We start from the raw sequence: 26,038 nt of genomic DNA on the forward strand, positions 1-26,038 counted from the left end.
GTCTAGGGTGCTTGTGATTGAGTTACCCTGACTGGTTTAAAAACGGTTGATTAGAGGAGAGAGCTGATGGGGATAGGGAAGCCAAGTCTTGACTCTGTTTCTAAGAGGAGCTATTCTGGAATGTTTTTGGTAAAAGACTGTCTGTCTGTCTGTCTGTCTATCAATCTCTTTCTATCTTTCTATCTGTCTGTCGGTCTATCTATCATCTATCTATCCAACAAATATTCCAAACATTTAAGAATATAAGAAGTATAGATTGGCAGTAGTTTCCAGCAGACTCTGCCCAGCCGACCCTCCTCTTACTTTAATAAATCTTCTCTATTTCTAAAAAACAAACAAAAAAAGAAGTATAGGTCTTGGAAGAGATTAATACTTTCAGCAAAGAGCTCCGAAAGGGTCGAGTAGAGACAGAGTATTAGGTCAGAGTATTAGGTGGCCTCTGTAACCTCTTCTTCTGGTCTCCATCTCTCCGTTACTCCCTCTTTTGTTTTTGTTGTCATTTTTAAGTTAGTTTACTGCACTAAAAAGTATACAAATAATACATATCCATCAAAGAAAATAGAGGAATATTGAGAAAGTGAAAAACTATTTAATCTTCCTTAGGCTTATATCACAAACATAAAGAATCACTTTCAACATTTTGGTATATTACCTTTCAGCCTCTTTTGCCCTCTGCATACATTCTTTTAAATTCCATAAATGTATATACCATTTTGTATCAAACAATTTTTGCTTCACATGAAGATATAATTTTTTCCAAGTCTTTATAAAGATTGTCTTTTATATCTGTGTGATATTATACTGGGTAATATCCTACATAGTTTATTTAGCTATCATTCAGTGCTTGGACATCTAGGGTATTTCACCTCCACTGTCTTTGAAAAGGAAACAACAACAACACAAGAAAAAAAACTTGGTTGAAGTTCAAGATGATCCAACACAGTGGCTGTGTATCTCAGCAGTCTGTTACCTTATTCACATGGAAATGGGGTGGGGCGAACGCTGAGCATCTGTGAGGAGTGTATATTCAACTCTAAGGAAGTGTTTATGAACAGCCAACAGATCAGTAAGAAGTGAGGGCTAGTCAATGGAGTCATTTTATTTCATAAAGGTACCTCAGAGCTTAAAGCCCCACACCCCTCAATTTTGAGTCAGTTTGGATTTCATTGGTCAGTCCGTGATGCACTGTGATTTTTGCCGTACAGGGTGTGCAATATGAGACATTAAATCTTCCTTACTCAATTTGCAGAATCTATGAAATAGGATCCCAGCCAACCTAGAAAAGTCTACTTGTCTGTTTAGATATTTATGAATAATGTTTCAATACAGATAGAAGAGTAGTTGTAGGTTGAAGGTAAATTCTGCCAAAGATCCTGTTTTTTTTTCCCTTTAAAAATATAAATCATAAAAAATGCATTCTTTTTCTCCGTGAGGAAGCAGTTTGGCATTGATTCTGAAGCCAAACAGCCTGGGTTTACTTCCTGCTCCATCACTTTCTGCTGGGGGACCTTGGGCAAATTATTCACTTGTCTGGGTGTCAGTTTTCTCATCTGGAAAATGGAAATAATACTACTTAACTTATCTATAGGTTTGTTGGGATGGTTTAAATAAGTTAAAACACAGTAGGGATTCAGTAGTGTCAACTATTAGTGTTTTCACCAGGCTTCTAAAGTTCTGTATGTCTAGTGCTTTAGACCACTTCAGTGGCATTTATACTGTTCTTCAGTGTCCCTCAGTGAGTGACTTTCCCCTGAGTACTTCTTCCCCAACTGGCTCATGATAGTGGTAATAATACTCGCTACCACTTTTGAAGGGAGTGCTTATATGCCAGGCGCTCTACAAGTATTACACAATGTAATTCTCATCACCACTTATGAGATACATTTTTTTATCATCCCTCTTCCATAGTTGAGGAAACTAAAGGTTATAAAGGTTAATTAACTTGCTTTAAGATCATAAAATTGCTAAATGTGGATCTAGGAACTAAATTCTGGTCTCGCTTATTTGTCCCCACTCTGCTTTTGTAAATTCCTTTAAAGTGGGAATTTTATACTATTTAGGTCCCTTACAGCTTTCAGTGCAGTTCTTTGAACATAGTAGGTCCTCAGTAAGTATTTTTTCCAAACGAATGAATGAAGAAGTGATCCCTTGGGCAAAAGAAAAGCTCCAATAAGAAAAGCAACAGTACTGCTTTTAATGAACATGAAATTACGAGTCTTAGAAATGTGTTCTGCTTCTGCACAGAACATTGCCCATGAGAGAATGATAGATTTGTAATTGTTTGCATATGAAACTGGTTGTATTTCATGTCAAACAAATTTAGACACTGTATTTGAGAACATCTAGATTAGCATTACATAGGTAATTGTTGAAGCAACTTTAAACAAAGGCTATAACCAATTCTAGGTCTGGTTTTAGCCTTTTGTTTTTTTGGTTTTGTTTTGGTTTATAAAATGTAATTTTATTTTCTGTTACTCTGCTGTTACACAGGCATAACATTTTCACAAGGCTTCTTTTGGGGACTACAGGCAATGATGAGCAACACAGAGTAGTAGTCCCAATCTCCAAATGACAATCACTAGACAAACTGGCCACCCTCTGCATGGGTGTGCGCAAATCTGCATGGAAAAGTACTTAAGATTTAGACTTGCACTTGTGTACTTTAACTTATTTCCCCTTCCTATTACAGTGTATTAAGAAGTGACATGTACTTTCATTTGCCAAAAAGCAATGCTTATATTCTGGCAGCAACATGCCATTGCTATTACCTAGTAAAGTGAATAACAGAACTACAAAGGAAGGAGGTGTAAGTGAATTTGTATTGGGAAGAGACGTTGTCAACTGAAACAGCAGCAAATAAAGAATAAGGAGAATCCCTGTTGTCACAGATACACATGACGTCCATCCTATATGATGCAGGAAGTGTTTCAATTTGTGACTCCCAACCTAGAAATGTCAAATGCTTTTCCATTCAATCAAATACTCCTGGTTTCCTACCAGAAAGGAATACATTAAGAACATGGAGCAGTTGCTTCCTGAAAGGAAACCCCCAAAGAAGAGTAAGGGAGGGAATGCAGAAATTAAGAAGTTACGTAGAACACTTTTTAAAATTGTAATGAACTGCATTTTCCTATCTTCACAGTAGTAATACGAAACACAGTTACTTGCAGAACTGGTTCAGAGTACTTAAATACCAGATACATTTTTAGTTCTCTACATAAGTATTTGGAAATTACTTATGTTTATATGAAATGAAGCTATTAATACTTTTCTACAGCAGTAACTGCACACCAGGAAGGCCAAGACAAACACAAATCAAGAAATGGAGTTTTCCCAAAGCTGCAGTGTGAAAAGACTATAAACAGTTGATGCCATATACATGAATGGGTTTCTTTGCTATAGGCGATCCAAATGGAACAAGGAATGGAGATGTGTAAAACGGTTTCTTGAGGGGAAGAAGGATGACGTCCCGTACGCCGTGAGTTTTCTGCCCCTTCTGCCGCATCACATTCTTCTGCACTGTCTCATGTCCGTAATGTTAGGTTGTGTCTAAGGAAGGAACTGCCTGATGAGCGTGCTGTCTGTAAGTCTTCGTTCAGTATATCAACTTCTGCAATGGCCTCATCAAAAGCTGTTTTGGCCAGTGTGCAGACAAGCGCTGGGTTATTAAGGATCTCATGGTAAAATACAGAAAAGTTAAGAGCCAGCCCCCGATGAAATGGGTGTGTGGATTGCATCTCTTTCTTGCTTCTATCAGAAGTCTCTTGGTCAGCTCCTTGGGAATTGTCTATGGTTTGTTTAAGATCACCCCCACATGCAGCTGCAGCAAGGTACCGGAAGTAGTGTCCCTTCATTTTCAGATAGCAGACCTTACTCTCTGGATTAGTGGCATTGGCTATTAAACCCTTATCCATCTATTCCAGGATGGTGGTGCAGACGGACCTTAGTTCCGACTGCACTTTCTCCCAGTCTGCTGCAACTTCTTGTCTGCGGTGTCGGTGTTCGGCTCCATGCTCTATATGACCCTCCAGGAAGACCTGTGGTCCCCTACCGCGTTCTTGCAGGCCACCGAGAGCAGGTGGGATAGCTCGGTGCCCTGCTCTGTCACGAGCTTCATGCAGGTGACCGTGGGGTTGTAGCTCTCGACCTGCTCAGCCGGCTTCGCCCTCTGGATCAGCTTGGTCTTCTCCATCAGGATGGGAGGTGGGCGAGACTGAGCACCCACCTGGATAGGGAGGAGGCGTGTGGAGGGCCCTCTCGTCTCAGCAGCCATGTGGCCGTGGCCATTCATTTAACAGACATTTATTTAGTGTATACATTGTGTCAAGCCCTTTGCTCGGCACTGAGGATCCAACAGTCTTTTTATATATTTGGCAGAGGATTTTACGCACTCTCATGGTTTCAGCTACCCCCTGATGCTACTGACCCCATGTCTGTATCTTTAACCCTTTTGACTCCAGTATTTAGCTCTTTGCTGGATAGGTCCACATGGATGACGCCGAAGCCTCTAAAATGAATGTATCGTCTAATCCCCAGGACCTCCCATGTCCCAACCTTGTACCTGTTACATATTTTATCTTAGTTGGTGACTCTACTGTGCTCTCTCCTTCATCCAAGCTAAGACACCAGAAATAATCATTGATTCCTTTTTCTTTCTTCCCTTCTACATTTAGCCACTCACCAATACTGCTGGTTTTCCCTCCTAAATAAATCCTTAGAACTGGGAGGGATTTGAGATTTTACTCTACATGCAGATAAATTAGTTAGCCTGCCACAGTTTCATGGATGCTGGCAGAAGACATGAGACTCCTAGGTTAGAGACAAAGGAATTCATTACTCACAGCAATCACAGTAGCCAGAGTGTCACCATTTTCTTGCGCCAATTCCCTTAGGGTGTCATGTAGAGAGCCAGATGATACCTATGCATGCAGTGCATTGTGTATCAGGAGAGGAACCCTGAGCTTAGGAAACCCAAATCTTTTATATTGGGCTTAAGCATGCTTTCCCTTTGCGCAAGAGGAAAACCATTATCTTCCAAGGCTGTGTTTCATATGCATACCTTTGAAAAGATAAACTGCAACCAAGGGCAGCCAGTGGTTTGCTCACAATATGTATAGAAACTCAAGAGACCCACAGAGAATTGCCTCCCAACAAATATATTTTGCATCTGTTCCCTGTACTCCTTCCTTACACCATTAGATCAGGCAACTGCAGTACTCAGCGGAACATTGCAATAGCTTCCTAACTGGTCTCCCTAACGATTCAATCAGTCCCCCACACCTGGCTGGAATAACTTCCTGAGATGACGCTGACTGTGTCACTCCCATTCTTAAAACCTCCGCATTGTCTATGGGAAAAGCCCAAGCTCCTTAGCATGGCACTAACGGGGTTCTCAGAACAGCCCCTGCTCACCCTTCAAGCCTCAGGGAAAAGCAGCCTATCAGAGTGGTTACCTCCCTTACTGCCTGAGTTACTTAACCTATGTGATCTCAGTTTCCTAGTCTGTAACATTAGGATGATGGAACCTACCTCAGCAGGTTATCGTGAACATGAAGTTGACCTCACACACCGACAGCCCTCGGTCAGTGTGGCCTGTTCTGGTTGTGTCTTTCCTCTCTGACTTGTACTTGAAGGTTGGCCACGTAGTTTTCTGTTCCCTCTATGTTGCTTTTCACCTCAGGTCTTGCCTTTGTCCCTGTCATCCCCCAACCCCCAAGGCCTCGGTTCAGGCTGGTCAGACACATCCTTGCTTTCTTGCTCTTGGATACGCTGTGCAGGTCTCGGCCATTGAGCTGGAGGTATTTGTTAATGAGTCAGTTATTGCCACAAACTATGATGTCTGTGAGGGTGGGGCTGTATTATTTATCTTTGTGTTGTTGGCACATAGCACGTGTTGAAAAATTTTGATGACTACATGAAAGAATAAAAGGAATTCACGGGCTTCTGGGGTGCTTGGAGGCTGGGGATGAGAGATGGAAAGCAGTTAAGTCGCTTGATAACAGTGAAGGGAATCTGAGGAAGTGTTGGGCCGAGGTGAAAATTAGGCTCTATAGGAGTCCAGTGCAAGGAGTGTACTTGTTCAATGTGGTTCGTGTGGTTTGGAAGTCTGGTTAAAGTTATCTACTGAATGAAAGCAAGCAGCCCTTCTGTGTGATTCTAATGATTCCCTTTCCTAAAAGAAGCTATTGCAAATGAATGGTCATGCAATCTGCCTTCTTGTGAGATTTTCAATTCCTCAGAATACAATGAATTCTCTGTTACCTGGCGGAGTGGGTAGAATGCAACTTCTTTTTAATTAAATCGTCTCTGCAATAGAAAGTGACTTTATCCCTCTTTCTGAAGTTCCCCAGGTCTCCAAGGCCTGGCTCAAATCACCCTCCTTGAATTTACTGTCCTACTGGTGGCACCCGACATTCTGAGTTATAATTTCACGTGAGCATGTCTAGGTCCCTAATGAGACTGGGGCTTTTGGGAACTTTTTTCCCCCTGAAATGTTTAATGTTGTGCTTTTGAATTAAGCAAGCCCTCCACATACACTTCTTGACCGACTGGGATTCTCCGTGTAGGTGATAACAACTTTTGAATAATTAGAACACAGCCCTAGTTTCAGAATGCCAATGAGCTTCCACAGGACTTCAGGTTTCCCAGTATAACAGCGTCTCAATGCATGTTATTAAATGTTTAATCTACATTTTTTATTACGTTTGAAATCAGAAAAACTGAAATTTCTCTATATATTAGAAACTATTTGGAAAAAACACATATTGATAAAACAACAGACAAAAAACAAACAAACCCTGAAATAACCTAGAATTCAGACCTAGTGATAACTACTTTTAGTATTTAGAATATGCCTCTCGTCTCTCTTTGTTTTATGTTATTTCTTCTCTCTCTGCTTCTCTCTCAACATAAATGGGGTCCTATTTTACCATTCAACTGACAATCTGCTTTTCCCCCCCTTAACATCAATAGATATTGATTAAAAGTAATGGTGCTAAAGAATTTCTTGTAGCCTGCGATTTCAGCCCTTGACCCACCATGTTTTCTTGTTTGTCACTGCCTGTCCTTTCTTGATTTCTGTTTGTCTCTCTGGAGTCACCCATCACTGTGTTCTGATCTTTGATACCTGCACACATCTTGATAAGTTCCAGTTTTTTGGAGGGTCTGCTGTAGCCCCCATACTTGTATATGTTTTACACACTTTAAAAATGTGTTTTCTGATGATTTGAAATGCCCTGGTATTTGTCATATCCATTTTAAAGATGAGGAATTTGGTCTAGGGGCTTAATAACTGTAGAAGGTCATGAAAGTGGAACTTGATCTTACAGTCTTTATGCACAGAACCCTCTCCAGTGTGTAAAATTGCCACCCCCACCTTCACACTATTCCTTAGCTTCAAACTCCGTCTGGAATACTGGCTTTTAGGGGCTGTGTCTAATCAGCTTTTGGCTGTACAGTGTCGCTCTAAGGGCACCACAATCCACACCCCTGGGCCAACACAGTGAATTTCATATGCTTTCAGAGAGAGAGAAAGACAGAGAGAGCGAGCGAGCGAGAGAGCGAAAGAGAGAGAGAGAGAGAGAGAGAGAGAGAGAGAGAGAGAGAGAGAGAGAGAGAGAGACTGAGAAATGTTGTGGCTCTTGCTTTCATTTCTCATGGTGCTGAGGTGGACTGCCCCTCACATCTGTTTTCAACCCCCACCCTCAATACCAGAGTTATATTCTATTAACTCAATGCACCTTTTCTTTGTAATTCATGTCAGTTTTCCTTCCAGCCACCTGCACAGTCTCTGGCTCTCTTTCTGGCTTGCTCTCAAGGCTGTGAGTAAGTTCTTTGTGTGTTTGCTGTTTTTGATAACCTCAGCCCAAGATTTAATGTCAAGGTGGGGGCCCTATTAAAGATGCTATTAATCATCCCGTCTTTGTTTGAAGATTTCCGTGTTGGCAAGCGGGTGGATAGAAGTAGCTGTATGTTTCCCAACCAGATGTACTGGTAGCTGGGATGGGGGCATTCAGCTGAAGCACATTCCTATCATTATTTGGCAAAGAAAAGGCCACTGAGATTAATAGAATAATCCTTGCTTGTGATCTGGATTCATCAGCTGAATCATAGAGCCTCAGTGTTGGAAAGGACCCTGAAAACCATCTACTCCCAACAGCATGATTTTATGCTTGAGGAAACTGAGGCAACAGATAAAGGAAGTCATTAAAAATTATAGAATGCCAAGGCTGCAAGAGACTTTTGACATGGCCTAGTCCTGCCCACTTATTTTATGCGGAAGATTAGTGAGGCCTTGAGAAGTTAAGTCAGACTCCTAATGTCACATACCTTGTTACTGTAGAGCAAGGCCCAGGAGGGGCGACCTGAAGATGAGACCTGTACCTCTCAGTCTCTCGGGTGCATCTGTGGGGTTTGGCTGGAATGGGAGTGGCCTGTCTCATGCTCTTTCTGCTGTGGTGCACGTTTAGTTCTGGTTGGAGACAAGGGAGCTTCTTTTGGTAAGTCTGTGGACTGGCTGAGTTCCCTGATGTCCCCTTCAAGCGGACTCTCAAGGGTCTCTGGTTGAACCTTCAGTCCCTTGTTCTTGCCTCTGCCCTCTTAGCCCTGCAGAGGTCTTTTTCTACTTTGGTAGGTGGGACTGCCTTCTCCAGTGTGGCAGGAGTGAGGAAAGCATAAGGGGAAACCCAGGAGAGAAGAAACAAGGCAGTGGGGCAAGAGGTGCTGCTGGGTGCCTGCTTGCTTTGGGGTTATGTGTCTTTAGAGAATTTCAACTTTGCAGTGAAGACGGTACTTGCAGAAACCCCTCTGTGGTGGAAAACAAGGGATTTCCCCATCCTTTACAAAGGATTCGATCCAAGAACTGCTCAGCCTTCGTGACCTAGCTCAGTGTTTTCACTGTTTTTCAGGGCTCAAACCGATGAACTGAGTTAGGAGAAAGATGAGGTTTGTAAGGAGGTCTTTCTGGTCCTTCCAGTACTAAAGACCCTTGGACAAGAGCCAGGGAGATTTATCTCCCAGAGATTCCTGTGCTGTAGGTGGCGGTGGAGGCTTCTTGCCAGAAGGATCTGAGGCAGGGGACGGAGATACTGCCTCATGTGTCTCCATGCGTCTGGCGGCTCAACAAAGAACTTCTGTCTGCCCTTCAAGGTTGGGTTGGTAAAACCCACTTCAACTGAAAGCCACCATAATTTAGCAACTTGATAATTAAAATTCTAATGTATGAATTAAGGGAAACATGGGGGCTACAGTACTGAAATATTAAAATACAGCTGCATTGATTCTACCATTGTTTCTTCCTGCAGATCTGTGGCTTCCCCACAGAAGGCCTTGATTCAGACATAATCACTGGAGGAAATAAGTCCCATGTGTCTCCTCATTGGTTAGATGGAGTGTATGATGATTCTTTAGTGATGGGGAAAAATAAAAAATAGTGTCTTCAGATTATGTGAGGTGGTGACTGGCATCTCATCAATAGCAGAGGGAAAGAAAACTCACGGGAAAGGGACTTTCGGAGTTCCCACTTTGTTTACCTCGCTGTCGAAACCATGAAGGTGACAGAGAAAACTTAAGAGGCCATCTTGCTGAGGTGGACCATCAACTTGAACTTATGGATTGATTTATTTCCTTGCATACTCTGAGAAAATGCCACTTGTCGCTTTCTGTTATTAATAAAGAGGTCACTTTATCATTAGGCCTTTGAATCTGCATTTAATGGCTAAAGCAGATGGTTATAATTTCTGGCTTAGTGTGGCCACCTTATTAATAAAAAAGAACTGATGGAAAGGAAAAGGCTTCTTCATTTTTAACTCCAGAAGCATAACGCAAATGTTTTCCAGCTTTTCTTTGTGTGGAGAGCAGACCTAGTGACTGGAGTAAGATCCTGTTACACGTTTGCAAAAAGACTTTTGCCGAGGGAAGGTAACTCCATTTGAATTCTTCTTTTGTTAAACTTTAAAGGGACACTATAAAGATATACCTCCCTCTCCCCCTCTTCATGGAGAGGGTATTTTGAAGGAAGCTCCAGGATTATATTTAAAAATAAATTAATATTTTAAGAACATAAGAAAGTAAAAAACACTCAACCTCATTTCAGGTAGTGGAGGTTTGTGGTACTTTCTAAAATGATTCTCTTTGTTTACACTATTTTAAACTGCTTTTTTTGATTTGATTACTTGGCTTGGGTGAAGGTATCACGTGTCTTATTTTTTGGTTCTTTTTAAATTCACTTGAATTTTTGTGGAAAAAAAAGGCAAAAATGTATGGTAGTGGATTTCTGCTCGATTTCATTGAGTCTGTTCATTCCTTATAATGGTCAGGAATTTGAAATCTCGAGGATCACACTATAACAATTTTTTATTACATTCTAGGGTTTTGAAGAGAGTTTAGAAACAATTTCCATTCGGCTTCCATTGGTGAAGACAGAATGATTTAGAATCCTAATGCACCTGGTAAACAAGGCAGAGAATTGCTGAGAATTCTTCAGATAATGCTCAGAAGAGCACTTTAGTTGACTTACCCTGAGACTTACTTATATTTCAGACTATTGTCCATATCCTGGCCTCTGTGATGGCGATGAACTCCTGATCCTTTAGAGGAATAGAATGTGATGAGTGTGCTGGGCCTGCCTCTGAAATAAGAAAAAAAACACTGAATTTTAGGGATAGAAAAATCTTTAAAAGTTACTTTGTTCGCTTATTTTCAATTTCTTTTTGTCTACTAAGGGTTCCCCGTGGACTGATACTTAGAAAGAGTTGGAATTTCAAATTATTAACAATATTTATTTGTTTTTTCCATTTTTATTAATCAAAGGCATGTGTAACCACCTATTCAGTTCATTTGGTCATTTATTTGTTTGTTTGTTTATTTATTCATTTTTTTCAACATTTAGCCTATATTTACTTTTGCCATGACACTATGTTGGGGAATGGGTGTGATGGACATTATTAGGCTTGTTACAATGCCCAAAATAGTGGGTGGATCATTTGTTATTCCTACGTTTTCAGACTTCTGCATATCCAGACCAACCACTAAGCCATCATACTTTTTCTTTTTTTTTTTTTTCAATTTTCAAGTATCTTAAGTATACAAAAAAAAAAAAGGCAAATTTCTTTTCAGATACAGATACAAACATTTTGCCATATTTGTTTCATAGTTTATTTATTTATTTAATTGAGGAATTTGGGGAACAGTGTGTTTCTCCAGGACCCATCAGCTCCAAGTCCAGTTGCCGTTTTCAATCTTTAGTTGCAGGGGGCACAGCCCACCATCCCATGGGGGAATTGAACTGGCAACTGTGTGGTTGAGGGCTCGTGCTCTAACCAACTGAGCCATCTGGCTGCCCCTTGCTTCAGATTTTTTAAAGAAATAAAACATTACAGATAAAATTGAAGCCTCCCCTGGCATGCATCTGTCCTAAATGCTATTTCTTTCTTCTCCAGAGACAATCTCTCAGCTACGTTTAATGTCTTTCATTCCCATGCATGCTTTTTTACTTTTGCTATGTATGTATAAATGCCCTAATGATACGATAAAGCTTTGCTGATTTTTACACTTTATGTAAGTGGCAACAACATACTATACTTGAGCTCCCACAGCTTCCTCTTCTTGCTCAACATTATGCTTTTGATATTTAACCTTGTAAATTTAGGAACTGCATGTTAACCTAGGAAGTTATTTTAGCTGCCATACAGTAACGATTTTATTATGTGACCATTTAACAGTTAATGTCTTTATTCTCCAGTGTTTTTTTTTTTTTTTCTGTATTATACTAAAAACAATGCTGCTGTGAAAAATTCTGACCTGTCCTTTGTAAGCATGTGGGAAAATTGTTCTGGGGTCTGCACCTCGGGATATGACAGAGCATGCGTGTGATCGGCTTAATGTAGATGGGGCTGACTTACACTCCTGATGCCTCGTGCCAGTGTGAACTCCTGCCTCCCGTATCTGAGTTCCTGTTGCTCCTCACCTTTTGTGCTTCTCAGTATTAGGAATATTTTTAGTTTTTGCTGATTCGATGGGTATGAAATAAACTATCGTAATTTGGATGTATAAAGATATGTCATAAGTTGAGTAAAGATGTCAAGCGAAGGTGGGAGGTTTCTCCTCCTGTCCTAGCTATACCGTAGGGCAGGCTGAGTAGGGTCACCTGCATCAAAGCCTTAAATAGTTTGCTATGCATCCGTTGTACACAGAACATGTTCTTAGGGACCTTTGTAGGGAAGGGAAGGTACGAAAGCCAAACTCCCAGGACGTGTGTTGGGGGTGAGTATCAGTGGGGAGAGACTATGGCTTGACTCCTAGTGGCCTCTGTTCTAGCAGAGACCGCTGCGGGCTTGTCTCTTTGGGTTTTACAGTCCTCGTCTATAAAACAAGGGGTTGTCTGACCCATTCTTCCTTCAAGTGCTGATTTTTTTTTCTTTTGTTTAAAAATTTCATGTTTCTCAATAGTAATATCCCATGGGACTTCAAAATGTTTCCGAATCTCGGTTTTCGAACATAATCCGTTCCGGAAGATCGTTCGAGTTCTGAAAGGTTCGAAAACCAAGGCACGATTTCCCCATAGAAAGTAATGCAAAATGGATTAATCTGTTCCAGACCTTGAAAACCAACCCCTAAAACTGCAAATTTAGCATGAGTTTTATTATCTAATGATACCATAGAGCCATAAAATTTACGGCATTCGTAAACCGAAATGTTCGTCAATGGAGACATTCGAAAACCGAGGTACCACTGTACTCAGTTTGTCTTGAGAACAGAGGAACTTAATGGAGGAGCCATCACTAAGCGAAAAGCAGTTAAAAATGCTAAAACATCACCTTGGAAATTGCAGTCTAAATTAAAATTATGTGGAAAGAGATCACTGTCACTCAGGCACAAAGGCAACAGAGAAGAAACAATAATGTAAAGACCGAGAGTGATTATTCCCCCTCATTGCCCCATTTTCCTGTTTTCCAAACTTTCTTTAATGGTGATATAGTAAAATTCTTGGAATACAATAATAAACATATGCAAACAATTATAAGCTCATTTGGTATGAAAAAAGAATGTGATTTACACAAAACATGTGTTGGGCAAAGGGGGGCAGCACACCTGTACATGAAATATGATTTGTGATAATTTCTTAGCTAATTCCTATAATCCTTTCCTGAGTTAAAGTTGGTGGTGATAAGTGTCTCTCTTTATATGTTGTTGGGAAGATAGAAAACAATTAGCCTGGCATCTTACATCAAAGCACTGGCCAAGCTGAGCGTAGACCAACCTGACCTTCTCAGTAGGTTTTAAGACCAAAAGAGAAGCTACAAAGCAGAACTAGAGAGATTTTAACCATTAGGTCATGTAGATGATCCTATTCCAAAGGCATGTGACAAACCCCTACTGTTTGTCAGAAGTAAGAGTAAGAGTGGAAATAGTCATAATGCCTACCCCATATTGAGTGTCAAATATTTCTGTTTTCTTTCAGTGCTGCGATAATCATGGAATGGAGGAATAACTGTTCTGATTGATCATTGAGGGCTTAGCTGGGGGAAACTCTCCCCATGTGAGGAGCTCATCAATGGAGAATGGTGGTGTCTGGATTCCACCCTCCTTGTCTGTTTCACCTTCTGAGGCATACATGTGCATGCCCCCAGCCCTGGGAACTCTCCTTATACAGAGCTGAAAGCTCCCCTCCACCCTCCACCCCTGAACTTTTCCACATGTGTGTCCTCGTTCTGCCCTCCTGAGCACTCAGCATCAGCAGTCTGCTGCCTCTTTCACATGACAGCCCTTCAGACCATTGAAGAGGGTTATCGTGTTCATTTTCCTACCACCCCCTGCTCCCCCCACCATCCCCTACCTCAGTCTGTCATTTCTGAAAAGCTTGGAGAGGTGTTTTTATTCACAGATGCCTTGGGAAATTTCATGGTTTTTAGACTCATGCTGAGTTTGTCCAGATGTGCCAATATTTGTCTTATATGATATAAATTAATTGTCCAGAAGAGGAAGAAACCTTTGTAGGCACTTAGTCACTAATGCAAACCAGTTCCTTTGGGTATTGATGGAAGGGAAAAAATTCAAAAATGAACCAGATCATTTTCACTGGGAGAGAGTAGTTGTTGCATTCACATCCTACTTTTAGGACAAATCTGGAGCATGACAGTTCAGTATTAGCACATACTTTAACCAGGGGAAACTCAGGCTGACACTTGTAATAGGGCCCAGCTTTTATGTGAGGACATTGCAGAGATGGAGAAAGTGTGATACTCTTACATTTTATTACCAAGCTCTCTATGGCCCAGTGTTTATAGCATAAGGTGGCAAAGAAGTTAGCACTTCTCAGACTTAAAAGAGTAACTATTATTATTATGAGATACATAATTGTGACAATGTCGAGTTAGGTTTAAATATATGGAAAAGCACAAACTTTCAAGGAGAGAAATTCTAAGAATAAACTGTTGTAATGTCGTCAGTGCCTGGCATATATGCACCTGAGTTCTCACCAGAATGGAGAAAGATGTCCAGTGTGGATATTAACCTCAAGATACTAATAATAGTAACAACTGCTATATCCCCACCGTCAGTCACCAGCTGTGGCAAAAACCGCTTCTAGTGTTTTTGTTTTTCCCCCCAACTCCTATCATGTGCCTGGCAATGTGCTTTTGCAGTCAGTTATCTCACTGGATTCTCAAAACTTAGGAAGTAGGTCCTATTGTTAGCTTCATTTTACAGATGAGAAACCGAGAGGGTAAATATCCTGCCCAACATCATCTATCTCGTGTGTGGCAGAGTGAGAGTCCTAGCTCATACCTTACTCCTATACCGATTTTGTTTTCTCAGCAAAATAGACTATAAATTGAAGATTGAACAATGCACTGGGGATGCAATAAGGAATCTTTCATTGTCAATGGAACATGAATGAAAATTATGGGATTTTCTTAGTGAGCCACTCACTCTTAGTAAAACTATTAAACCAAGGCTTATTATAAAGCATCCATTTCCACATCCGATTGATTAGCATAGTTTTCTATATTAGCATAGTTCTCTATTAAAATCACAGGACAAATTAGCTCACTCTAAGAAATAGATAGAGGCAACATGATTTAATGTAAACATTGCCGACTTCCCAGAGGTGGGAGGACACGAATTTTCATTAGCATGGTCCCTGGCCCTCCTTGTGGCCTTGGTCCAGCCTCTTACTCTCGGGGGGGGGGGGGGGGGGGGGGGGGGGCGGGGGGGGGGGCGGTCAGTTGTAAAATGTGACTCTTGGATTCCATTATCATGAAATTTACCTCTAGCTTTGCATAGGACTCCTAGCTACAGGAAAAATACAATGTCCTTGTTCTTTCATGAAAATATCAGGTAACCAATCTCATGCCGGTCTCGTGCTTTGAATCTTTTCCTCACTGAGGCTTTATTCTAAGAATATATGGTTTACCACTGTCCTGCTGCCCACCTATTTAAGTCATTCTCCCACAAAGTTGTCAGGGCTTATCTAAATCTTAGCATCATTTAGGTGTCCCTGATTGTCCGGAGAAAGGAGGTTCCTGACTTCTTCCTCACATGATAAGTGAATTAAAAATCCAGTGAAAAGCTGCTTGCTTCCTGCTTCTTTCCTTGGTGGACTTTCCCACTTACTTCCAGCCGCTCTTTGTGGCAGCCAAATCTGGAAGCTGAACAGGATGGAGATTTTAGATAGGTGACAGTTGTCTATCCTGTGAATTTCTTCTGTTTCCTTTCCCTAGCAGAGTTAGCTGCCCCTTCTCACAACACTTGAACACACATTGAGTGTGTCTTACAGGGCGGCCAATAAGTCATTTCTTACTTTTGCCTTCGCTGGATTATAAATCCATTGGGGTAGAAACAGAACATGTCTGTATTTAGCTAGGATCTGACAGGTAAATGCTACTCAATAAATGGTGAATGAATGAATAAGGAAGAGAAAAAGTTACATTTCTACATATATCCTAATGAATAATGCTTTGTTACATGAAAATATCCATTTATAAAAAAGACAATTCAAATGTTTCCTCTTTGACCATTCTTACCCATTTCTCCCCAGCCTGACATAATCTTTTCCTTTCCTTTAAACAGTTGTGTCTGTTATACTTTTTTGGTAATTAATTAGGTAGTGCCTCATGACATTTTTTTCTGTTTTATATTTTCTGTTTTTCAAGTATTTTATAACCTTATTTCTTTTTTATCACAATTTGTTTCCACATAAAGGTTGTAAATTACTTGAGGACAGAGATGAATATTAATATTTAATACAGTAATTTATTAATGACATAATTAAATATTAATATTTTATATTTTAAAAAATTATATTTTCTCTGTTTCATTTTGGTTGGCTTCGATTTTTGTGTTTTCAAGTTCAGTAATCTTCATCTTCTGCAATATCAAGTCTGACGTTAGTCTAATCCACTGTATTTTTTATCTCCTATGCTGTAGATTTCACCTCTAGAAGTTTGATTTGGGCCTTTTTTATATCTTTATTGTCTTATTTGAACATGTGGCATATGTTATAAGAACTTCCTGAATGTCCTTGTCTGCTGATTCTGACCCCTGTGTCAGTTCTGATTGGTTGATTTTTCTCCTTATCAGGGGTCACATTTTCCTGCTTTTTGCAAACCTGGTAATTTTTGATTGGAAGCCAGATGTTGTGAATTTTACCTTGTTGGGTGCTGGATATTTTTGTATCTCTGAAATATTCTTTGTTTTGGGATGTGATTAAGATACTTTGAAGCAGTTTGATTCTTTTGGGTCTGGCTTTTAAGATTTGTTACACAGGACAGGTCCCGTGCTCAGTCTAGGGCTAATCGCTCCCCATGACAGAGACACATGCCATCTATGCATTCTGGCCTGTGCTTGAGGGGGAACTGTGATTTTTTCCCCACAGCCGTCGCTGTTGGCCTTGCACACATGCACTGATCAGTATTCCACCAAGTGTTGAGGAGGACTCCCTGTGTGTTTCTGTGCAGCTCTCCCTTCTCTGATATTCTGATTTTATTTTATTTTATTTTATTTATCTTTTGACCAGTTCACACTTTTATATGGGTAGAATGTAAAAATCCAGGTCTCTCAAATCTATACAGTCTCTCCAAAGGTTTGGCTCTGGTACTCTGTCTTGCAAACTCTACTTCTGTGGTCTCCCTGGACTGTTAGCTCATTTACTCAACTCAGGAAGTCCATTCGAGTTTCCCCTGCTTCCACATACCTCGACCTGGAAACTTGGAGGTAGTAAGATGGGGGACTCATAGGACTCACTTCGTGTGTTTCCTTTTTATTTCCGGAAATCATTGCCCATCTTTGCCTCTTATCCAGATCTTAACGACTGTCCCTGTTACTCCATCTTGGCCAGAAGTGGAAGTGGTCCATTTTATTCTATCTAGAATTATCCTCCACCCCCAACTCCCAAACTTGTCATCCCTGGTTCTGTATGAGACTGGGTGAGGGGCACGCCCCCTGTTTCCCACCACACCTGCACTCATCAGCCCAGCACCATCTCCATGCATTCTTATTGCAGATTTCTTTTTTTTACCTTGTCTTCACTCGTGAGATTTTATTTCGTTGAGGGCAGGAGGTATTTTTTATCTCTGTATTTTGAACATCTAAAGTAGTTCCAGGCATTTAACAGTTGCTCAGTAAGCATTTGTTGAATGAATGATTGAATGAAGAAATAGGATTCAGTTTTCCAAGTGTCAGTTTATGAACAACTTTCGGAAGCTTCTTTTTTTTTTTTTTTTTTTTAACAGGAAAGAGTGTGTTTTCATATATGTAGTTGAAGTCCGTTTTAAATGTCTAGATAATCGATTGTTTTTGATGGCTTAGACCTAGTTTTTATGTTTATTTTTCTGTAGCCTCTCATTTGCAGAATAATTAATAAAAGCAACCTAACTAATGCTTGAATAAAACGTGAAAGTAAAGGAACTAAGAATAGAATAAGCATGCTATAGATAAAGACTAACTTTAGGTGACTCGTTTTATGATTGAGCCTCAGGTGTGGTGATTCCCAAGTCTGAAATTTGCTGAGGTGGTGTTCTTATCTCAAGTGTCTTTTCCATGTTGGATGTACTTGGATATCTGTTATCCTAGTAGACTGTGGCTGGTCTACAAATAGCTGTGAGTCTGTTCATTCTTATCAACTGGAGACAATTGACAGTGGATATGTGCCATGGAGGCCACGATCAAGTGCACGTCCATACTATATTTGGGTCTTTTAGAGTCTGTCGAGTGAGCCATATTTGGTAAGCCTCTTAAGGCTATCTTGTTCTGTTTCCTCAGCAGCTCTTGGTTACCAAAGGTGCCTCTGGAGTCTCTCTCCACCCCCACCCCATCCCCATTGCACAGTTGGCATCGATAGAAGTGACTGGATCCTTATGTTCTTCTAGACTCATTTTTTTTCTTTCTTCACTGTGTAGTAGGGACAGTGAGATCTAAATTGACAGGGTGCTGTGAGGATTAAATAAAGTAATAAATGTTAAGTTGCCTGTCATAGTTCTAGGCACACAGGACCTTCCTCGCTTTCGTCCTCAACCTAATTTAACAGGTAGCTGTCTGCCACTGAAGTTGACCTGTACTGACTGGCTACCAGGATACAGACATGTGGAGCTCTACTCTATCTGTTAGCTCTCACATATCAGCTTTTCCTTTAAGGCTTAATGTGTCTTCCCGTGCTTTTAGGCCAAATTCTTATTTCCCTAAAACGGTGTTCTCTTGACTTAAAGTACAGCCTTCTGTTTTTCATGGCTTTTTACTGCTCTTGCCTGGTGATCTAGTTGTTTTAAGCCATCTCTGTCCTCTTCCTAATGCATGGCCAAGGCAGGGGGCGGCTTTAATTCACAGGAACACTCTGCGTTAGATATGTGTGATTTCTCATTCCACCTCTCCATTATTGATGAAAACTCTTCCTGTTGTACGTATGAAGACTGGGTATATTTTGCATATTTTCCTAGAACGGTACAGCGATTCTGTGGCTAAACCAAGATTAGACCTTGCTAGTTCTAAAAATCTGACTTTTTGCTTTACAGAGTAAACTGTGTTGCCTCCAAAACTACTAGTTGAGTTTAAACTTCCAAGTGTACTTTGTATTTAAATTTGATGATAGTGTTGTTTTTCCTTTTGTCTTATTTCGACGAGGGTATCGACTTTTTTCCTTCGCTGGACTGGCACAGCTGCCCTGACTGTGACCTGGCAACATGTTTCTTGATGCTGTCAACAATGCTCGTTAACATATTTACTCTCTGTGGCTGTGCTGTTTATGGTACTTGTAATTACGTCTATTAAATGGTGAGCTCTGTTATCTCCCACTGTAACGAGTGCAGCATCCTGTACTTAAGGAAATGTATGAATGTGGGAGTGTATGAGTGAGTAAGTCAACAATGTGCATTTATATGTGTATAGTTCCTGGTGTAAAAGTCTCCAGGTTACTTACTGCTCTAAATGTATGCAGTCTGGGGGTGTGAAAGGAGGGAACTGGAGGAGCAGTTAGGCTGTGTTGGTGAGGCTCGCCCAAGGCCTGCGATGCCTTGGTGCAAGTTAGAAAAGGTACGTGTGTGCCCTTCCCTTGCACGGCTGCCATCCCAGGCCATGCTGCTCAGTGTGGCTGCTGGACTCCTGGATGGAACTGTGTCCTCAGTAGCTCCCTGGGTGTGATGCCCTTCGGCAGGGCGCAGCCAGCACAGTTGTAGGCGGACCCTCTGACTTTTGTTTTCTGACCGGCCAGGGGTTTTGGTATCAAGCAGTCTTAAGATGGGCGGTTGCCCTTATCTGAGTCCAGTTTCCTTGAAGAACAGGCCCCATCAAGATGAGACTCCCCATACTCTGTCTTTGGGACACTTTCGCGATGCTTCTATCTGCCTCCCCAACTTCAAGTTTATTTTCTCTGTGGCATTTGTCTGTTTTGTTGAAGACTGGGTACCGAATGCTGTGTGCCTTCCTGCTATCAGCAGCTTTGTGAGCGTCTCCTGCTTTGGTGGAATCAAGGCCAATCACCTCCCCATCCCGGTGTTTGAGGTCCCACTTGCCCTGGCCTTACTCTAGCTATCTAATTGCATTTGTTTATATTCCCCCCAATACATCCTCTGACCTGGTCCAGCTTTTCTCAGGCCCTTGATGACAACAGGCTGGCTCATCACTCACACCTCTTAGCCATTGCTCACGTGGCTCCCTTTGTCCAGGGGCCCCCCACCCCCCACACATATCTTGTAGAATCCTTTCTGTCTTTAAAGCCCACCTGAAGTAGCTGCTCTTCGCTGAGGATATGCCATTCCCGCCTCTTTGACCTCTTGAATCATTCTATAGAATCTATTTGATTTTTTTTTTTTAAAGATTTTTTTTATTGGGGAAGGGGAACAGGACTTTATTGGGGAACAGTGTGTACTTCCAGGACTTTTTTCCAAGTCAAGTTGTTGTTCTTTCAGTCTTAGTTGTGGAGGGCGAAGCTCAGCTCCAGGTCCAGTTGCCGTTGCTAGTTGCAGGGGGCGCAGCCCACCATCCCTTGCGGGAGTCGAACCGGCAACCTTGTGGTTGAGAGGACGCGCTCCAACCAACAGCCATCCGTGAGCTCAGCGGCAGCTCAGCTCAAGGTGCCGTGTTCAATCTTAGTTTCAGGGGGCAGAGCCCACTATCCCTTGCGGGACTCGAGGAATTGAACTGACAACCTTGTGGTTGAGAGCCCACTGGCCCATGTGGGAATCGAACCGGCAGCCTTCGGAGTTAGGAGCACGGAGCTCTAACCACCTGAGCCACCAGGCCGGCCTGAACCTATTTGATTTTTTAAATTAAATATTAAAATCGATGTTTGTACATGTTGATTCCTTTGAATGATGCCCAGCACATAGTTATAATCAGTGCTTAGAGTACTTAGCTGTTATTAGGACTTTATTATTCATTCATTCAACAAAGGTCCACTCTGCATGCGCTGCTCCAGGTCTGGAGGTTCAGAAATGTGTAAGATGTGAGGACTCTGGGGGCACAGAAGGGTTAAAAGAACAGCCTAGGAGGGCTCTGAACAGAACCCAGGCTGTGAGAGAGCAGAAACCACATTTCTCCTCATCACGTAGTATCACACTATGTCATGTGTCCAAACATGTTAAGATCCCTGGCATACAAGGTCAGAGTAAATAGCTATTAGTAGTATTGTTCAAAAATTCAGACCTAACTGAGTAATATACATCACAGCTGTTCAATGAAACTTTATTGGATTTAGTTGGTCTTGGATTTTGTGTGTGGCAAGGTGGGTAACTGCCATCTCTACAGGGAAATCCTTCATAGAATAATATCTTAAAATCTAAGCGGTTACGATAACATAAAATAGCGGCCAGAGAGACAAATTAGTTAATGAGATTCTGTCTTGGAAAATTGGAAAGAAGTTAAAAAGAATTGAAAGGTTTGATCTGGTCGTTGTCAACATTTGAAAATATTCTGGTTAGCAGATAGTGTTTTTGAGCAAAGGAAATTGAGATGACAAATTACCCAGTAACGTGGGCTTCCCTTATAATAATGATGAACAGATAGGAGGGTGTGCAATCTTTAAAGTTTTAAAAAGAATTTATCCTATTACCATCTCTTTCTTTACTTTGACACTAATTTTGTTAGGACCAAAAGGTTCTCTTTTGCCTGATGAAGTTTTGAGAGACATAAGTTTAGGTTGTCTTGAAAACGGCTGCACAAGAAAATAAAAGATTTTCTCTCTTTGGAAAAGAGCTTTACTTTGGGGAGGAGCACTGCTCCCTAGGAGGAATTTCCATCCTTTCACCAGCAGAATAAGGACGTTATTAAAATTTTGTGATGAAACAAAGCTGCACAGTGAGATGTGGCTGCCAGAACTTTTATCTCTACGGTCCTCTTGAGTTTGGGGCAGAAATAATTAACTGCTGCATATGCAAATTGAGAGTAACATTTTCCATTTTGCTAATCATCAGTCCTTTGGTGTGCTTTTGGATTTCCTGTCTTTCTGTCTGCTTTTGGATATTGCTCTGTTCCAGCCTGCGTGAGTATTGAATCTTCAGGAGGGCCAGAAAGCCAGGTTTGAATGTTATATAAACAGGGACATTCTGCAACAATGCCAGTTACCACTACGAGACAGCTCTAGAGAAAAGACCACTGCTCGCTGTCCAGTACACTGAACCGACTATTCTCAGGACGAAGATACCAGAAACCCCACCTGAGCCCTCTTTACCATTAGACTTGTTGGAAGATTGTCTCCTAGAAGGTAGTAGTTTCTGCCTCACTTGACTTCTTTTTCAGTGTCCATGTTTTGCACAGTAGCTTCTGATCCCCTTGTTGTAGAAAACCGGGGAAATATAGTTTGGAATTCTATTTTGAGATGATGGCCCTCATCAATAAAGCAGAAAACTATCAGGATGTCGAGAGGATGTCCAAACGATTCTGGGGACATCTTGAAAGACAGGTGTCTGTTCCAGGTAGCCTGGAGGTCAGTCTTGGGCTTTCTGTGATGAGATTGGGCTTTGGAGGTGGAGTGGCCCTTCCCGACAAGTGTGGTGTTGATTTTATGTACTTGCTGAGGGGTACTAAAATTAAATTTTTAAGTGGCATAGTCTGTAAAGAACGTGGATATTAATGACATTTTAATTCAGCTTAAGCAATAAATAGTGGGTATCACCTAATTATCATTCATTATCATGTTTCCCATTTCAGCAACTTTCATCCTGTGAAGTGTCAATGAAGGGCTTAGAAATACATTTTGCTTTATAGTAGGCCCGATACATTTCAAGAGGCTTCTTCTCCATGTCTGATCCATCTGCCATAACGTGTCTTGACTTTGTATCTCCCATAGCCCGTCTGATCTTCCTGTGGCTGTGGGAGAGGCATATCTTTGAAAGTGGAATTTTGAGTAAAGCAAGTTGGTAGTGAGGGGGCGACGGCCAGGCCCTTGGCTCCTTTTAATTCCAGCTTGCAGCTACGTGCTGCCTCTTCTTGGGCCCTTGATCTGCCATGGAGCATATCTTTTTCTTTCTTAGTGTGAATTCTGCCCCTTGGTGCAGGTGGTATTTGTCATTTAACTCGGATATAAAACATGTGGCCCCTCTGTGCCTTACTGGAGTCGTCTGTAAAACAGGGCTGTATTTCCTGATCTACTTCAAGGTTATCATGAGGATTCAGTGATAATGTACAAAGAAGCCTTTGAAGAATTATCTAGTGTAATATAAATGTGAAGCAATATACAGTTAACTATAGCATTTATTCTTTAATTCTGTTTTGTGACCTCATAAAATTTGACTCCTTTTAGCGCTATCAAGGATAGCATCTTATCTCTGCATCTTCTTCTTTTAGAAAAATTGAATGCTGTCCAGTGTCACAAAGCAAGTTCAGATAGAAGTAGGACGAGAGCTCGGGTCTCCTGACTCACAGACCAACAGATGCTCGGGTTTCCTGTCTGCTTTTCTTTCTTATTTGCATCATCTTTTCAGTGAATGAGATAACCATCTCCTTTTTAGAGTTAAAATAGGACCTTAGAAGAACCAAAGAACACTGCGTTGCTCTGGTTCTTTTGAACCCTCATTTACTGTTGTCTTCCGTGTCGATGTGCTGGGCTGGTGTGAAGGTAGGAAGACATACATGACTAATTCCTGGCCTCCCTGGGTTGACAGTCTAGTGGAAGGAGGCAGATGAGCAAACAAACACCCAAACCTCTGGCTTCTTGGCTCCGCTACTTCCTCACAGGTTCTATGTGGGCAAGTCATGCACGGCTCTGGGTTTAGCTTTCCCAGCTGCACAGTGAGAGGACCGGACTAGATGTACAGGCTCATGGTCCCTGAGGCCTCTTCTAATTTGTCACGACCTATGGGTGCTGGCCAAGCCTTCACAGCCTGAAAATAAGGAAGGCTATTAATCTAATGGCATAGTTTCCTTAATCGTTATTTGTGATAAATTTCACAGGCTAACTATATTTTCTAACTCCCGACACGAAAGTTATGGAAACATAGATGGTTGGTAGTATGTGTTCTGTTAACCAGTCAACTTTGCAAAGATAGCCGAAGTGAACATCTGATGATTGTTTAATATGGAGCATAAAATTAATGCCAGGAGGAACTACTGTTCTCTGCAGACCTGTAGTGCTTTTCTGAGATGACCCTTTATTTGGTCATCTTGCTCTTTTCCTAAGAAGGCCCATAGCGTAATAATAGCTGACATTTAGTTAGTGTTTGCTTGTGTGCTACATAGGTGTTGTTCTAAGTGCTTTCTATGTAAAGACTGATCAAATCTTTACAACATTTTTGAAGTAAGTGTTATTATCAGTCCCTACCTTAGCGATAAGGAAACTGAGGTACAGAGGAATAAGTAAAACTTATTCAAGATTACACAGCGATTAAGAGACAGAGGCAGGATTGGGACTCAGACAATCAGCCCCTGGCAGCCACACTTTGCATGGCTGGACCATCGACTACATGGAAACTGCTCATTCTCAGCTCATGTCTGAGAAACTGAAGGGACTTGCCTGTTACAAGGCCACAAAATAAGAAAGCAGTTCAATCATTTTCCTTGCGGCTCTAAACTTGGCCAGATCCCCCAATGTAAGGGTTCTTACTATGTGCCAGGGCTCGCAGTCTGGATTCCATGTCTCCAGTGACTCGTGAAACCTTGGAAATTGTGTGCCAGTTGTATTTACGTGTCCATGTGTGTTGTTTTGGTGTAAGTGTAGTCCGCTTGATGGTTTCCTGCATATGTTGTCATACCCCCTTTGCCCTGCCCCCGTCATTAACAGAATTCTAGCTGTGCTGGTCCCTGTCAGCCGTAAATCTGGATTACTATTCTGGGGCTGGACATTTGGGCATAACTGCCCATTGAACAATTGAGTGTCTGTGGGAACCTAGAAGAACTAGACTTCCAAATGTCTCTCCACCCCTCAGAACTTTGCTGTCGAGGAGCCGTTGGACAATGCCTTTTTCTTTTCTTGAAGCTTTCCAAAACTGTCAATCATTGTTTTCTTCTCAAAATTTGGGAACCGCAAGGTTTTGGGATTTTTTGGTTTTGTTTCATTTTACCTCTTCCTTGTTGGTTTTGTTTGGAAATCAGATGTTCATAAGCTTTTTATTACCCATTCAATCCATGAGTTCAGTTTCCCATTGAACTTTTATGAATGTTTTCTTTGTTAAGATGGGTCCTTTAAAAACCTTGTAAAGAATGTTTTACCATGCACTAACATAAGAATGGAGTGTTAAAACTAGAAAATCCAACAGGAAATACATACATACATACATACATACAGCCTTATAGACAATTTAGCTTCATTTAACAGAAATTGAACGTATTTGCTAGGGAAAAAAATTTAAGGATGCTATCATCCTGATAGCTGTGTTGTTTTGTATCACCCGTTCTATCCTCATCTTTGTGGATTACTCTAGGTCACTCTTTTTGGGAGTGAAGATGAGTCACACATATTATGCTGGTCCAGATATTAGAGAGATGACAAAATTCTGTGATGAAGTAGCTTTGTTATAATTTTGATTCGTATGAGTAATATAACTCACCTGTCTCTTTGTTGTAATCTGGAAAACTATACCATCCACTTCATCGTTTTGCACTGTGACAAACAATGTTATTTCAGTGTGGTCTCCTTTCGTGATGTGAAGGCATTGCTTCTGGAAACAGGCTTGGGTTCAGATCCCCGCGGTGTCAGTTACCAGCTGTGTGACTTTGGGCAAGCTGATTTAATCTCTTGGAATCCTCTTTTGCTCCTCTATAAAAGGGGAAAGTAATAATTATATGTTGCTCAAAGGGTTGTAAAGAGTGATATCAGGCAGGCTTATACATTTACCACAGACTTTTTCACACAGTAAGCACTTGCTAAATGATGGTTGTTGATTGTTGTTATTATTGTTGTTTTGTTTTCATTATAATATAAGATAATATTGTCATCATTGGCTGTTATCACCATCGTCATTAAATTACTATATGTTGTATACCTGGTAGAGTGGCACATAATAGGCATCAAACAAATATTTCATTGGATTTGACTATCCGTAGTTAGCTTTTGTGACTGAATCAGAGGTTGTCACTGGTAACTTTTTATTTATTAGATTAGCAAGGATGAAATTGT

General features: G+C 41.1%; 1 protein-coding gene and 1 pseudogene across 2 annotated transcripts in view; one reads left to right on the forward strand and one right to left on the reverse strand.

The window, feature by feature from the left end:
* Positions 1 to 26,038, forward strand: part of ROR1 (ROR family WNT receptor 1) — a 368,857-nt gene that overhangs the window by 63,068 nt on the left and 279,751 nt on the right. The window lies entirely within an intron of this gene.
* Positions 3,525 to 4,192, reverse strand: LOC109446974 (14-3-3 protein theta pseudogene; annotated as a pseudogene).

The sequence above is a fragment of the Rhinolophus sinicus genome, chromosome 14 (assembly GCF_057876585.1).
Source record: "Rhinolophus sinicus isolate RSI-liver-muscle chromosome 14, RSI-T2T, whole genome shotgun sequence".
Classification (NCBI taxonomy): domain Eukaryota; kingdom Metazoa; phylum Chordata; class Mammalia; order Chiroptera; family Rhinolophidae; genus Rhinolophus; species Rhinolophus sinicus.